Below are 15568 nucleotides of genomic sequence, written 5' to 3'. Positions count from 1 at the left end.
ATATAAAAAATTCCATACAAAAAGATAGACAAATTCAACCTATCATTCAGTCCTATTGGACCCTGTGCTTTTGATTTAATTATCCATCTGGCTTCATGTCTCATCAACAATTTATTATGATTACCACCCTGTTTTGGAAATTTTACAATTTCTAAACCAGCAAAACGTAATAATTCAGGGTTGGAATTGTGTTTTCTTGCATATGCTTTATTAAGTACAAAGACCCTTTTCCTGTACTAATAGAATGATAATGTTCGCCGAATCTTGTTGCAAGTGGTCTAATAAGTTTTTCCTATGTAAAAAAATAAACAAGGACAAAACAAAATATATACCACAAATTTACTTTTACACGAAATAAAATCTTTTACCCAATGCTGAACGGGTCCGATTTTTAAAGGAATGGAAGTCATATGTGAATGACAGTAATTGCAGTTACCGCATTTAAAATTCCCTTTTGGTGAATTTTTTTGTAACCAGTTTTTATCAAGAGGTAGCAAACGATTATGTACTAGAAGGTCAGCTATATTATTAGTGCGTTTATATGCAAATTGCAGAGCCATAGCACAAATTCCTTGCAAATCTTTATCAGAGCTCAAAACATGCCAATTTTTTCTGATAGCTGTATGTATAATGCTATTAATGGATCTATGTTTAAAACTTAAGGAAAATCTCTTTTGTGAATTTGTTTCGCTATTCATTTATTTTTTGTGACGTTTAGTGACCCTTTTTAATAAATTGCTTTGTGAAATGGCTTTAACCCGTTCGTGAGCTTCATTCAGAACACCAATAGGATAACCTCTCCTCAACAAACGTGTTTTTAATTCCTCAATTTGTTTATTGCAAATGTCATCATTATTGTTCAATTTCCTTAATCTAACCATCTGGCTGAATGGAAGCCCTTTTTTAGTATGCATGGGGTGTGCGCTATTGAAATGTAGGAGTGAATTAGTCGCAGTTGGCTTTCTATGTACCTTGGTGATCATACAGTCATATATTAAAGTTTGGGCACCCCTATTAATGTTAACCTTTTTTCTTTATAACAATTTTGGTTTTTGCAACAGCTATTTCAGTTTCATATATCTAATAACTGATGGACTCAGTTATATTTCTGGATTCAAATGAGGTTTATTGTACTAACAGAAAATGTGCAATCTGCATTTAAACAAAATTTGACCGGTGCTAAAGCATGGGCACCTCAACATAAAAGTGACATTAATATTTTGTAGATCCTCCTTTTGCAAAAATAACAGCCTCTAGTCGCTTCCTGTAGCTATTAATGAGTTCCTGGATCCTAGATTAAGGTATTTGTGACCATTCCTGTTTACAAAACAATTCCAGTTCAGTTAAGTTTGATGGTCGCCGAGCATGGACAGCCCGCTTCAAATCATCCCACAGATGTTCAATGATATTCAGGTCTGGGGACTGGGATGGCCATTCCAGAACATTGTAATTGTTCCTCTGCATGAATGCCTGAGTAGATTTGGAGCGGTGTTTTGGATCATTGTCTTGCTGAAATATCCATCCCCTGCGTAACTTCAACTTCGTCACTGATTCTTGCACATTATTGTCAAGAATCTGCTGATACTGAGTAGAATCCATGCGACCCTCAACTTTATCAAGATTCCCGGTGCCGGCATTGGCCACACATCCCCAAAGCATGATGGAACTTCCACCAAATTTTACTGTGGGTAGCAAGTGTTTTTCTTGGAATGCTGTGTTTTTTAGCCTCCATGCATAACACCTTTTTGTATGACCAAACAACTCAATCTTTGTTTCATCAGTCCACAGGACCTTCTTCCAAAATGTAACTGGCTTGTCCAAATGTGCTTTTGCATACCTCAGGTGACTCTGTTTGTGCCGTGCTTGCAGAAACGGCTTGATTCGCATCACTCTCCCACACAGCTTCTCCTCGTGCAAAGTGCGCTGTATTGTTGACCGATGCACAGTGACACCATCTGCAGCAAGATGATGCTGCAGGTCTTTGGAGGTGGTCTGTGGATTGTCCTTGACTGTTCTCACCATTCTTCTCTGCCTTTCTGATATTTTTCTTGGCCTGCCACTTCTGGGCTTAACAAGAACTGTACCTGTGTTCTTCAATTTCCTTACTATGTTCCTCACAGTGGAAACTGACAGGTTAAATCTCTGAGACAACTTTTTGTATCCTTCCCCTGAAAAGCTATGTTGAATAATCTTTGTTTTCAGATCATTTGAGAGTTGTTTTGAGGAGCCAATGATGCCACTCTTCATAGGAGAATCAAATAGGAGAACTACTTGCAAGTGGCCACCTTAAATACCTTTTCTCATGATTTGACACACCTGGCTATGAAGTTCAAAGCTCAATGAGGTTACAAAACCAATTTAGTGCTTCAGGAAGTCAGTAAAAAGTAGTTAGGAGTGTTCAAATCAAGAAAATAATAAGGGTGCCCATACTTTTGCACCGGTCAAATTTTGTTTAAATGCAGATTGCACATTTTCTGTTAGTACAATAAACCTCATTTGAATCCAGAAATATAACTGAGTCCATCAGTTATTAGATATATGAAACTGAAATAGCTGTTGCAAAGACCAAAATTGTTATAAAGAAAAAAGGTTAACATTAATAGGGGTGCTCAAACTTTAACATATGACTGTATTACCATCAATAATATCGATTTTTACATCCAAAAATTCTATGTTTTTTTGCACAAAGCAAGAGGTAAATCGCATATTTTCCACGTTAATTTCGTTTAGATATTTAACAAAATTATCAAAGTTATTTTGAGAACCGTCCCATATGATGAAAATATCATCCACAAATTTCAAAAAGATGCGGATGTACTTTAAGAAAGGATTGGATGTGCTTGTAATATATTTTTCTTCTAATGCTGCTAAAAACAAATTAGCAAAAACACATGCTACAGGCGTCCCCATAGCGGTACCAATTTTTTGGAGATTCCATTGATTCAAAAATTTAAATGCATTATGTGATAGTACAAAATCCAATCCATCTAAGATGAAAGCAATCCAATCAAGACTCTTATCAGAATTCATCAAAACTTTTTGAATAGGCTCAATAGCATTTTTTTGAGGAATTCGTGTATAAAGATTCACTACATCGATTGTAGTTAAAGAAAAACTTGATTGCCAATCAAAATTTTTTAAAATGGAGATAAAATCCCCTGAATCTTTTACATAGGAAGGAATCTGAGAGAGTAATGGTTTAAGAAGCCAATCTAAATATTGTGATAACGGTTCTGTCAATGAATTAATGCCCGATATTATGGGGCGACAAGGGGGTTGCGTAATAGACTTATGTATCTTTGGAATGCTGTACCAATGAGCAATCTCTGGATAATCAGGCATCAAATTTTCAGCTCTCTTTTTTGTTAATACACCATTTTCAACATATTTTCTCAAAAAAGTTCTCAATTTATTTTTAAATCTTTCTGTCGGGTTACAATCCAAAGGTACATAGGTCGATCTATCCTCCAATTGAGGCAAAGCTTCCTTGATGTAATGATCCCTATCTAAAATGATGATATTTCCTCCTTTATACGCTTTACTACATCATCCCACTTTTGTATATCCCGTAAAGCCTTCAACTCCTTATCCAATAGGTTTTTTTCTAGGTGTATCATAATAAACAGCTTCCACATCTTTTATTACTAAATCCTGAAACAAATCGATGACATTTCCTGGGGAAATTGGAGGCATATAATTAGATTTTACTCCTCCTGTAAAAGGTTCTAAGGAGATTGAAGAGTTAGTATTGATCACTGACTCATTACTCACTGAAGGATCAGCTATACTCATCAAAGTGACAATATCATTAACATCTATTACGTCAGATGACTGGAACATAAAACCTAAGGTTCCTATAGAAACAGGACTCTCCATAATCCGATTACTATTAGCTTTGTTCTTATTAATATTAACAAAAGATTTATGTAGATGTGACTTTCTAATCGATTTAAAAAGCTCAATTTTAAAGTCCATTAGATCAAATGGTTCAGGTAAGCAAAAATTCAATCCTTTAGAGAGCACCGACAGGTGGTCTTCTGTTAAAGTTCTCTTGGATAAATTCAGAACTTGTAAATCATCACACGTGTCTATTACTTCCTCCACATCACTTGTTTGCGTTTTTCCTTGGAGTTTCCGATTTTTGCCCCCTCTCCTTGTCTTTTTTCTAAAGGGACTAACGGTCCTGAGATTTCTTTAGGGCAATCTATCATCTCCTCCGTAGCGCTAGAATCAGAGTCCGTGATCCAACCATCAGAATAAACTTTTTTCTTTCTTCATTTCAAACCCCGATTTTTATTAAAAAATGCTCTTTTTTAGTCTTAGAATTCCATGAAAAAATATGTCCAGTTTCAAAATCCATTTTATCTCGCAAAAATTGTTCTTTCCTTTAAAAATCGGACCCGTTCAGCATTGGGTAAAAGATTTTATTTCGTGTAAAAGTAAATTTGTGGTATATAATTTATTTTGTCCTTCTTTATTTTTTTTACATAGAAAAAACTATTAGACCACTTGCAACAAGATTCCGCGAACATTATCATTCTATTAGTACAAGAAAAGGGTCTTTGCGCTTAATAAAGCATATGCAAGAAAAACACAATTCCAACCCTGAATTATTACGTTTTGCTGGTTTAGAAATTGTAAAATTTCCACCACAGGGTGGTAATCATAATAAATTGTTGATGAGACATGAAGCCAGATGGATAAATAAATCAAAAGCACAGGGTCCAATAGGACTGAATGATAGGTTGGATTTGTCTATCTTTTTGTAAGGAATTTTTTATATTTATATATTTCCATTTTATTGTAAAAAGACTCTTTGATAAGATAAAAAGAAAATTACTTGTTGTGATCTTTGCTTCAGTCAGCATGAACATGTAATTATGTTATTTGTTTTTAACTGAAAATGTTTATTCATGGTTTTATATAGTCACTTGTTGTTATTCATAGACCTATTTAAGGAAATGACATCACGTAATTACACACCTGGACCTATTGAAGCGTCTGTGTACGCGAAACGGCTGTCGTCCGCTTTTTCCTCGCATGCCTCATGTAATCTGCCCGTCCTCTATTGTGTGACCTTTAATGGTCGAATAAAGAAACACTACACTGCAAATTGGGTGAGTGCCGCATCTCTTTTTCTTCGTTTAATTATTGGATTATTGATATCGTTGTTATTTAGGACTGTTGTATTTCAAACTGTTAAACTGTAAATATGTTTTCGCTCTATCCTTACTTTCAATATTCAAATTAGAACACAGATAAGCAGGATGGAGACGTTAGTTATGTTGTCATTGATGCTCACCCTCTTGGTGGATTTCTCAAAGTTTTGGAGGATGGTCAGACAACCATGTACACACCTCAGAAGTTATGTGTGAACACAGAACTGAATACCGACAACCTTGTTGATGTTAGATGGTAGATTAGTCACCAACTGCCCTCTTATGCTCAGCAATCCTTTCCTACATCTGCAGTGTAGAGTTCCAAGGCCTGGGGGCATCACACACCAGTCGGTGAGCCAGAAGCAACAAGTGCTGCTGAATCACGGCAAGGGCGGATGAAGCTGTAGCTGACTTTCTAAAATGGGTATTTAGAGTGTTGTATTTTTACCAGTAGATCTGCCAGCTCCGTGTCACTTTTCAAAAAACGTTGACCAATTAGGTTAAGCGCATGAGCCAGGCATGGCACGTGTGTGACCTCGCCTCACCAAAGAGCAGCCACCAGGTTCCAACTCACATACCATAGAAGAGAAAAAGCAGGACAAAGGCACAGCTGTGTGACCTTGGGTTAATGAAGCTGCACTCACATCAGGGAACACGGGTGCCACTTCCAAGGAAAAAAGTCTGTATATCCATAGAGAAGAAAGTGGATAGGCACATTCCGTCCCGTGCAAAATAATCCTTTATTGTGGCATCAAGTTACCAACAGCAGGCAGATAAAACCATGGAGCAAGTACAGATGACGATCGTTTCGCGCTTACATTGCGCTTCAACAGGTCATATGTAGGACAAAGCTCACAACATATTTAAAAGCAACCATTGCCCTTGTCCCACCCACCAAACATCAGGTGACAGACAGCATCTTATAAATTATGAACAAGTGGAAAGCAAAAAAAATTGCAAAAGACAGACTTTTAAAAAAACAAATAAAAAAAAAAAAAATCACAAAAACACAGCCATGTCAATTTTACCATTGAAACCTGATGGACCTTGAGTACGAGTCCAAATAATCCATCTAGCCTCCTTTCTTAATAATTTATTTAGGCCCCCTCCTTGTGCAGGCATTTTAATGGTTTCAATACCTGCGAACTGTAAAATTTCAGGATTACCTGCATGTTTTTTTCTTATATGTTCAATTAATCTCGGGACCCCTTTACCTGAGGTGATGGAGTTAAAGTGCTCACGAAAACGTATAAATAAGAGCCGAATAGTCTTTCCAGTATAGTGAAAACCGCATGGGCAAAAAACAACGTATACAACGTAATTTGTGCGGCATGTTAAAAAATCTTGAACTTTATGTGAAATACCTCCAACCTGTAAATATTTAGTAGTAAGATGGAAGGAACAGAAAGAACAATTTCCACATTTAAGATTACCTACAGGCATATTTTTCTGCAACCAATTATTAGATTCAGTTTTTACACGATTGCGAACTAGAATATCTTTAATATTCTTAGTCCTCCGGTATGTAACAAGCGGGCCCCTGGACACTATATCCGCAATTTTTTTCTTCCTCTAGAAGATGCCAATTCTTGTTGATCGCAGATCTAATTTGACTATCCATAGGACCAAACCTAAAATTGAAAATAAATCTTTTTTCTTTTTTGTTCTGTTGGACCTGGCATTTCTTTTCATATGAAGCACTAGGACAGTCCTCAACCCTCTTTAATGCCATGTCCAAAACAGATTTGGGATAACCCCTGCCTGAAAAACGTTGATAGAGGTCCATGGATTGTTCCTTAAACCTGTGTAATGTAAGCGCGAAATGATCGTCGTCTGTACTTGCTCCATGGTTTTATCTGCCTGCTGTTGGTAACTTGATGGCACAATAAAGGATTATTTTGCACTGGACGGAATGTGCCTATCCACTTTCCTCTCTATGGAGCCACCAGGTTCCACCCATTGACACACACAACCATGCCTGGCTGTGGGTTCAGCGGTCTCATCCACAGTTATGCCTGCTGTTTCATAGCTGTCCACAACTCTTCAGCATTGTGGCGTTTGTCATAGAAGCATATTAGCTTCAGCACAGCCTGTTCCTGCTTTGATTAGGCAGTGCTGGAGTGCTTCCAGCTTGTGACTGATGTGCTCCCTTTTGGACCTGGAGGCTGAAGAGGAGGATAAGGAGAAGGAGGAGGAGGTGGTGCAGGAGCTGTACACTGTGAAGGCAAACCAGATTGACATAGGGCACCCAATACTCTGTGTTTGTGAGGACGGCCACCATACCAAGGTCTGAGTGTGTCTCGGATTCCACTATATTAACCCTGTGTACCTCAGTGAGATGTATCGTCCCTGACCACAAGCACTTGTCCACGTGTTTGTGGTTAGGTGGACTTTCCAAGTAACAGCATTGTGGAGGGCATGGGTAATGTTGTGAGACACGTGCCTGTGTAATGGCGGGAGGGCACACAGGGACAAATATCCCCGCATGTTTGTGGTCTCGTGGTGATGCTCGACTCTGCCCTCTCTTCCAAACTACATATCAAAGCCCTTGCCTCCTGTCCATTACAACTCAAAAACATTTCCTGGATCCGTACATTACAAGAAACTTAAAAAATGTTTGTGCACGCCCTCATGATCTCCTGCCTCGAATATTGCAACCTTATACTCTGTACCCTCCTATTTAGCACTGTTGCACCACTCAAATCTATCCAAAACTTTGGTGCCAGAGTAATCCAACTGTCCCTCCGTTAGGCCACATCCTATATTCTCTGCCATGCCCTTCACTGCTTTCCTATTGGCCAAAGGAGTTCATAACCCTAAATATGACATAAAAAGCCTTCCCCAAACTGTCTCCTCCATAAATCTGTGACATGGTCTCCCAATGTCTGACTGAGTCATGAATTTTTCTACGCAAACACAGTGTGCCATCAGAAAGATGTACCATCACTGCCCACAAGCACTTGTCCACGTGTCCGTGGTTAGGTGCACTTTCCTTGTACCAGCATTGTTGAAGGCACTGGTAGTGTTGTGTGACACATTCTTGCTTGTCTAATATCGTGACGACAGACCGGGAGAAATAGTGCCGGGTGGAGACCGAGTACTTTGTTACAGTCACCGCCATCAGGTTGCGGAAAGCGTCCATTTCCCAAGAGCCTATAATGCAACATTTTCGAGCGCAAGCAGATGACAAATTTGTCCGTTTAGTACTGTGTCCTGTGGGCTGTTGGGTGCGTCTTTTTGCTTATGGCCAAATGACTAGGGAATGAACAACTGTAGGCTGCGCTGGGACAAGGACATGTACATGCTTGATTATGGTGCAATTTGACTGTGGTCAATGACAGGTGCAGGGCAAGAGGCATCTTTTCATGCACCGCGGACAGGGGATTGGCTTGCACGCACAACAGCGGAAAAAGCACTCGCCAAAGAGCAGCCACCAGGTTCCAACCCATTGTCACACACAAACATGCCTGACTGTGGGTTCACCGGTCTCATCCACCAATATGCCTGCTGTTTCATAGCTGTCCACAACTTTTCAACATAGTGGCGTTTTCTACAGAACCATATTGGCTTCAGCACAGCCTGTTCCCGCTTTGATTAGGCAGTACTGCAGTGCTTCCGGCTTGTGACTGATGTGCTACCTTTTTGAGCTGGAGGCTGAAGAGGAGGCGAAGAGGGGCAGTGCACTATGCACCTGAGGCGCCGATGCTGCGGGAAAATGCAGCAGACAGACCCGGTGACTTAGAGGCATGGGGACAGCTTAAGAGAAATCGGTCAAGACATCAATGATTTTTTGCATGGAGAAGCAGCGCATAGGAGGCTGAGTAGCATACTCCATCTTTACAGCGTCGGCGCTGCAAAGGACAGTTCTCATTGTCTACCGGCACTAAAAGTGGTACTGCCATTTCTAAAGGCGCCGTTTGGCCAGTAACCGCCAGAGAGCCAGGCGCCGTGAGCTCCTTGACAGTGAGTATAGTGCACATGCGCAGTAGAGAGAGCCAGTTCATGTCAGCATGGATAACCAATAATTAAAAGGCACAGAGGAATGACAGAGGATGTTGTTACGGTCAGCAAGGTACTCCCTCATTATTTTCAAACACTTGCACTCCATGTAAGAGTCCCCTGCACCTCAGGCACAGGACGATGGGAGGGTCTGAGAAAACTCTCCCCGAACTTTGCCAGTGTTCCACTGCCTCTGCTGGATTGGAGTTGTGTGTCTCTCACTTGTACTCCTTGATTGGCCAATGAACTGTGACCTCTGCTGCCAGCGTTTTCATATGGGAATATTTTTAATAATTCCGCAAGATGGGCCCTCTGATCCTCCAACACTTTAGTACACCTGTTTGCCTCTGGAATAAGAGATATAGAGTTCACCTTGTAGCGTGGGTCTAGAAGTGTCCCCAATCTGTGTTGCCCGTCACCCAAAATTTTGAGAAAGTGAGGGTGACGTGAAAGGCAGCGTAACATAAACTCAGGCATGCATGTAAGACTGTTGGTTCAGCGGTGTCAGCCACAAGTCTGCCTGCTCTTTCAGAGCTGTCCACAACTCTTCAGCATTGTCCTGTTTGTCACCTAAGCATATTAGCTTCACCGCAGCTTGTTGCTGCTTTGATGAGGCAGTGCTGCAGTGCTTTAAGCTTGTAACTGATGTGCTACTTTGGGAGATGGAGGCTGAAGAGGAAGCGGAGGAGGTGCAGGAGCTGTAGACTGTGGGGGCAACACAGATTGATGTAAGACACGCAATACTCTGGGTTGGGAGGACGTGCAACATACTAAGGTCTGAGTGGGTCCCGGCTTCCACTATGTTAACCCAGTGTGCCCTCAGTGAGATGTAACGTCCCTGACCACAGGCACTTGTCCACGTGTCCGTGGTTAGGTGCACTTTCCTTGTACCAGCATTGTTGAAGGCACTGGTAATGTTGTGTGACACATTCTTGCTTGTCTAATATCGTGACGACAGACCGGGAGAAATAGTGCCGGGTGGAGACCGAGTACTTTGTTACAGTCACCGCCATCAGGTTGCGGAAAGCGTCCATTTCCCAAGAGCCTATAATGCAACATTTTCGAGCGCAAGCAGATGACAAATTTGTGCGTTTAGTACTGTGTCCTGTGGGCTGTTGGGTGCGTCTTTCTGCTTATGGTCAAATGACTAGGGAATGGACAACTGTAGGCTGCGCTGGGACAAGGACATGTACATGCTTGATTATGGTGCAATTTGACTGTGGTCAATGACAGGTGCAGGGCAGGAGGCATCTTTTCATGCACCGAGGACAGGGGATTGGCTTGCACGCACAACAGCGGAAAAAGCACTCGCCAAAGAGCAGCCACCAGGTTCCACCCATTGTCACACACAAACATGCCTGACTGTGGGTTCACCGGTCTCATCCACCAATATGCATGCTGTTTCATAGCTGTCCACAACTTTTCAGCATCGTGGCGTTTTCCACAGAACCATATTGGCTTCAGCACAGCCTGTTCCCGCTTTGATTAGGCAGTGCTGCAGTGCTTCCGGCTTGTGACTGATGTGCTACCTTTTTGAGCTGGAGGCTGAAGAGGAGGCGAAGAGGGGCAGTGCACTATGCACCTGAGGCGCCGATGCTGCGGGAAAATGCAGCAGACAGACCCGGTGACTTAGAGGCATGGGGACAGCTTAAGAGAAATCGGTCAAGACATCAATGATTTTTTGCATGGAGAAGCAGCGCATAGGAGGCTGAGTAGCACACTCCATCTTTACAGCGTTGGCACTGCAAAGGACAGTTCTCATTGTCTACCGGCACTAAAAGTGGTACTGCCATTTCTAAAGGCGCCGTTTGGCCAGTAACCGCCAGAGAGCGAGGCGCCGTGAGCTCCTTGACAGTGAGTATAGTGCACATGCGCAGTAGAGAGAGCCAGTTCATGTCAGCATGGATAACCAATAATTAAAAGGCACAGAGGAATGACAGAGGATGTTGTTACGGTCAGCAAGGTACTCCCTCATTATTTTCAAACACTTGCACTCCATGTAAGAGTCCCCTGCACCTCAGGCACAGGACGATGGGAGGGTCTGAGAAAACTCTCCCCGAACTTTGCCAGTGTTCCACTGCCTCTGCTGGATTGGAGTTGTGTGTCTCTCACTTGTACTCCTTGATTGGCCATTGAACTGTAACCTCTGCTGCCAGCGTTTTCATATGGGAATATTTTTAATAATTCCGCAAGATGGGCCCTCTGATCCTCCAACACTTTAGTACACCTGTTTGCCTCTGGAAAAAGAGATATAGAGTTCACCTTGTAGCGTGGGTCTAGAAGTGTCCCCAATCTGTGTTGCCCGTCACCCAAAATTTTGAGAAAGTGAGGGTGACATGAAAGGCAGCGTAACAAACTCAGGCATGCATGTAAGACTGTTGGTTCAGCCGTGTCAGCCACAAGTCTGCCTGCTCTTTCAGAGCTGTCCACAACTCTTCAGCATTGTCCTGTTTTTCACCTAAGCATATTAGCTTCACCGCAGCTTGTTGCTGCTTTGATGAGGCAGTGCTGCAGTGCTTTAAGCTTGTAACTGATGTGCTACGTTGGGAGATGGAGGCTGAAGAGGAAGTGAGGGAGGAGGAGGTGCAGGAGCTGTAGACTGTGGGGGCAACACAGATTGATGTAAGACACGCAATACTCTGGGTTGGGAGGACGTGCAACATACTAAGGTCGGAGTGGGTCCCGGCTTCCACAATGTTAACCCAGTGTGCCCTCAGTGAGATGTAATGTCCCTGACCACAGGCACTTGTCCACGTGTTTGTGGTTAGGTGGACTTAACAAGTAACAGCATTGTGGAGGGCACGGGTAATGTTGTAGGACACCTGCCTGTGTAATGCAATGACGGCACACCGGGATAAATAGTCCCACATGTTCGTGGCCTTGGGTTGATCCTCCACTCTGCCCTCTCTTTCAAGCTACGTATCCAAGCCCTTTCCTCCTCCTGCCCACTACAACTGTGAAACATTTCCTGGAACCGTACATTCCAAGAAACTTAAAAAATGTTTGTGCACACCCTCATGATCTCCCGCCTCAACTATTGCAACCTTCTACTCTCTGGTCTCCCCTTTAGCAGCACTCAAAACTATCCTAAACTCTGCTGTGAGAGTAATCCAACTTTCCCTCTGTTATTCCTCAGCCCCTCTTCTCTGCCAAGCCCTTCACTGCCTTCCTACTGCCCATAGGCTACAGTTCAAAAACCTAACTATGACATACAGAGCCTTACACAACCTGTCTCCTCCATACATCTGTGACATGGTCTCCCAATGTCCAACTAGGTCATGACTTCTTCTACGCTAACCCAGTGTTCCATCAGTGAGATGTACTGTCCCTGCCCACAAGGACTTGTCCACGTGTCCGTGATTAAGTGCACTTTCCCTGTAACAGAATTATTGAGGGCCCAGGTAACGTTGTGGGACACGTGCTTGCTTGTGCTGCTGTTGTGACGGCAGACCGGGAGAAAGAGTTGTGGTTGTGGACCAAGTACCTAGTTACGGTCACCACCATCAGGTTGCGGAAAGCTTATGTCTCCAATGAAGCTAAAATGCAACATTTCAAGTGCAAGCAGATTAGAAATGTGTTAATTTAGTACTCTGGCGTTGGCTGCATATTTCCGTTGAGTTACAAGGACTGGGGCAGGGACAACTGAAAGCTACATTGGGAAAAGGACGTGGACGTGCTTGTTAATGGTGATAGTTGAGTTTGTGTGCAACTACAGATGCAGGGCAGGAGGCATCTTTACATGCACCATGGACAGGGGATTGGCTTGCAAGCACAACAGCGGAAGAAACAGTGGTATCATATGCAAACACTGTTCATGGAGCCTGGTGTTCAACCAACAAAGTCGAGTGCTTTGCTGCCATGTGCATGATCATGCTAGTGGTGGTAAGGCTGGTAGGTTTGCTACCCCTGCTGATGAAAGCATGGCCGGTGGTGCAAATGGCCTTTTTGGGGTTATCGGCAGAGTCTTTAAAAATCAACCAGACTGTTAGGGGGACATTCATTGTTTCCCTCTCCCACACCACCTCCTTACCTCGACACCTGTGATTTAGTGTTCCCCAAGGCTCAGTTCTAGGACCCCTACTCTTCTCCATCTACACCTTCAGCCTGGAACAGCTGATGTAATGGCACGGTTTGCAATCTCATCACTACGCTGATGACACGCACATCTCCCAATCTGTGCCTGACATCACCACCTTACTGACCAAAATCACATGCCTTCCCGTGTAATCATCCTGTCGGCGGCACCTGATTATCGCATTTGCTTCCTTGCTACGTCTTCTTGGTGGCTGCATGGTGGCTCGCTGTACTCAGGTACACTACCGTGTACTCTAGCGTGCTTCCCAGCACGCGCTCTGTTCTGTCTTGTACCAAGACGTGCTTCACAGTACATGTCCTGCACCATCCTGTACCCAGGTGTGCTTCCCATTACGTGTCCTGCACCATCCTGTACCCTGCGTGACCCCGTGTACACACTCTACGCACTTCCGTACCCAGCTTGACCCGAGTACATGCTTTACATATTCCTGTACCCTGCAAGCCCGCCGTCTTCACCCTGAAACACCGTCTCTCATGCCTCCTTCGAGCCGGCCACCTGGTTACAGCAGTCGTGGTACTTTATTCCCCTGGGCCTGCCCCTGATGCTCCCTGTACAGGGGGTGGTCCTCACTAGGTCAGCTCACCCGGGGTGGGTTGTTATCATGGCCCAGAGGGTCAACTCCAGGAGTCGTCACACGAACAAGGGTGGGTGGTTTTGCTGGGCTTAAAATACTTGTTATGGAAAAGGTTGAGGTGTACCCCACAGGGGAACATGTTTGCCAGCCAACACACTTAGTATATGGGCATTCCAAGTCTAGGAAACCAGCTCCTTTTTCATGGGACATTTTTTGTTAAGAGGCCCTCCTCCGTATTTCTTCCAAGGGGGATTGGGGTTATTGGGATGCATATGACTTGGCAGCAGGGCAGGCCTTGCTGTCAATGCATAAGAAAACAGAATGGGAGTACAAAATGCATAGTGTGAAGTGGATTTTCCTGGGCCCATCCAGTATGTGGGTTCGAAAACTTATTGGGGTGCATATAACTTGACAGCAGGGCAGGCCTTGCTGTCAATGCATAACAAGAGTATGGGATTACAAAATGAATAATGTGAAGTGGATTTTCCTGGGCCCATCCAGTACCTGGGTTCTAAGGTATATTGGGGTGCATATGACTTGGTAGCAGGGCAGGCCTTGCATTCAATGCAACATTTTTTATGGAGGCCCTCCTGGACATCTTGTGAAAGGGGTATTGGGGTGCGTCGTAATTCAGCCCATCCACTCACTGTATAGGCTACAACAGTTTAGGTGACCCACTGTTTAATAATGGCCCTTTAAGCAGATTAATGCTGCCTGATGCACTTGTAAAAATAAGCTATATGACTTTAAGAGTCCCTCCTTCATAAATGAAACAAGATGGGTCTGCTTATGTGTCACACACCACATGGCCAGCTAGGGTTGGTAAATGTTACAATGACATTTCCCAGTGATTGCATTTGTTTTGGTTGAAAGCAATGTTAAAGTTGAAAAACGCTTCAAAAATGCTGCATCTGAACATAGCCCAAGTGGAGGAGGGACATGTTGGTCTGGGGTTAAATATTTTGTCTTATATACAAGTCGTTAACCTGGAAAGGATGTACCTTAACATATTTCCCAGCAAAATCCGTTTTCGTATGTTTTTGGTGCTCCGGTAAAAATGGCATAAAACTATGAAACAATTGTTTAAAGCTGTGAACTAGGAGTCAGAAATGCTTCCAGGGGTGGTCCCAATGATGTCGCTTTATCATTGGAGCAGTGTTTCCATCATTTTCAGATGCTTTTAGAGCCTAAAAGACCCCCGGGTGGTCGCGGGAAAAATTCTCGGGTCTCCCATAGACTTACATTGGGCTCGTTGTTCTGTCCGAGTACCCAAGTATTCCAATTTGCTTGACCCGAACAACGTGCACCCGAGCATTTTAGTGCTCGCCCATCACTAGCTACAAACTGTTTTAAAGTCAGGTCCCCTACTGTATGACACTACACACAGAAGAATTTTTGTTGTAGCCTATGAATCAGGCCTCTATAACACACTAGATGCTACAAACTATTTTAAAATCATGTCCCCTTCTGTATGACACTAGGAACAGAAGAATTTTTGTGGCCTATGGATCAAGACTCTATAACACACTAGATGCTACAAACAATTTTAAAGTGAGGTCGCCTAATGTATGAAAATAGGAACCGAAGACTTTTTTGTGGCCTATGGATCAGGCTTTTATACCACAGTAGATGTTACAAGCTATTTTAAAGTCAGTTCCCCTACTGTATGACATTAGGAACATAAGAATTTTTGTTGTAGCCTAAAGATCAGGCCTCTATATCACACTAAATATTACAAAC

Source organism: Dendrobates tinctorius, unplaced genomic scaffold, assembly GCF_039654945.1.
Source record: "Dendrobates tinctorius isolate UK_male_01 unplaced genomic scaffold, ASM3965494v1 ptg000108l, whole genome shotgun sequence".
Lineage (NCBI taxonomy): Eukaryota > Metazoa > Chordata > Amphibia > Anura > Dendrobatidae > Dendrobates > Dendrobates tinctorius.
This window is presented reverse-complemented; position numbering follows the sequence as displayed.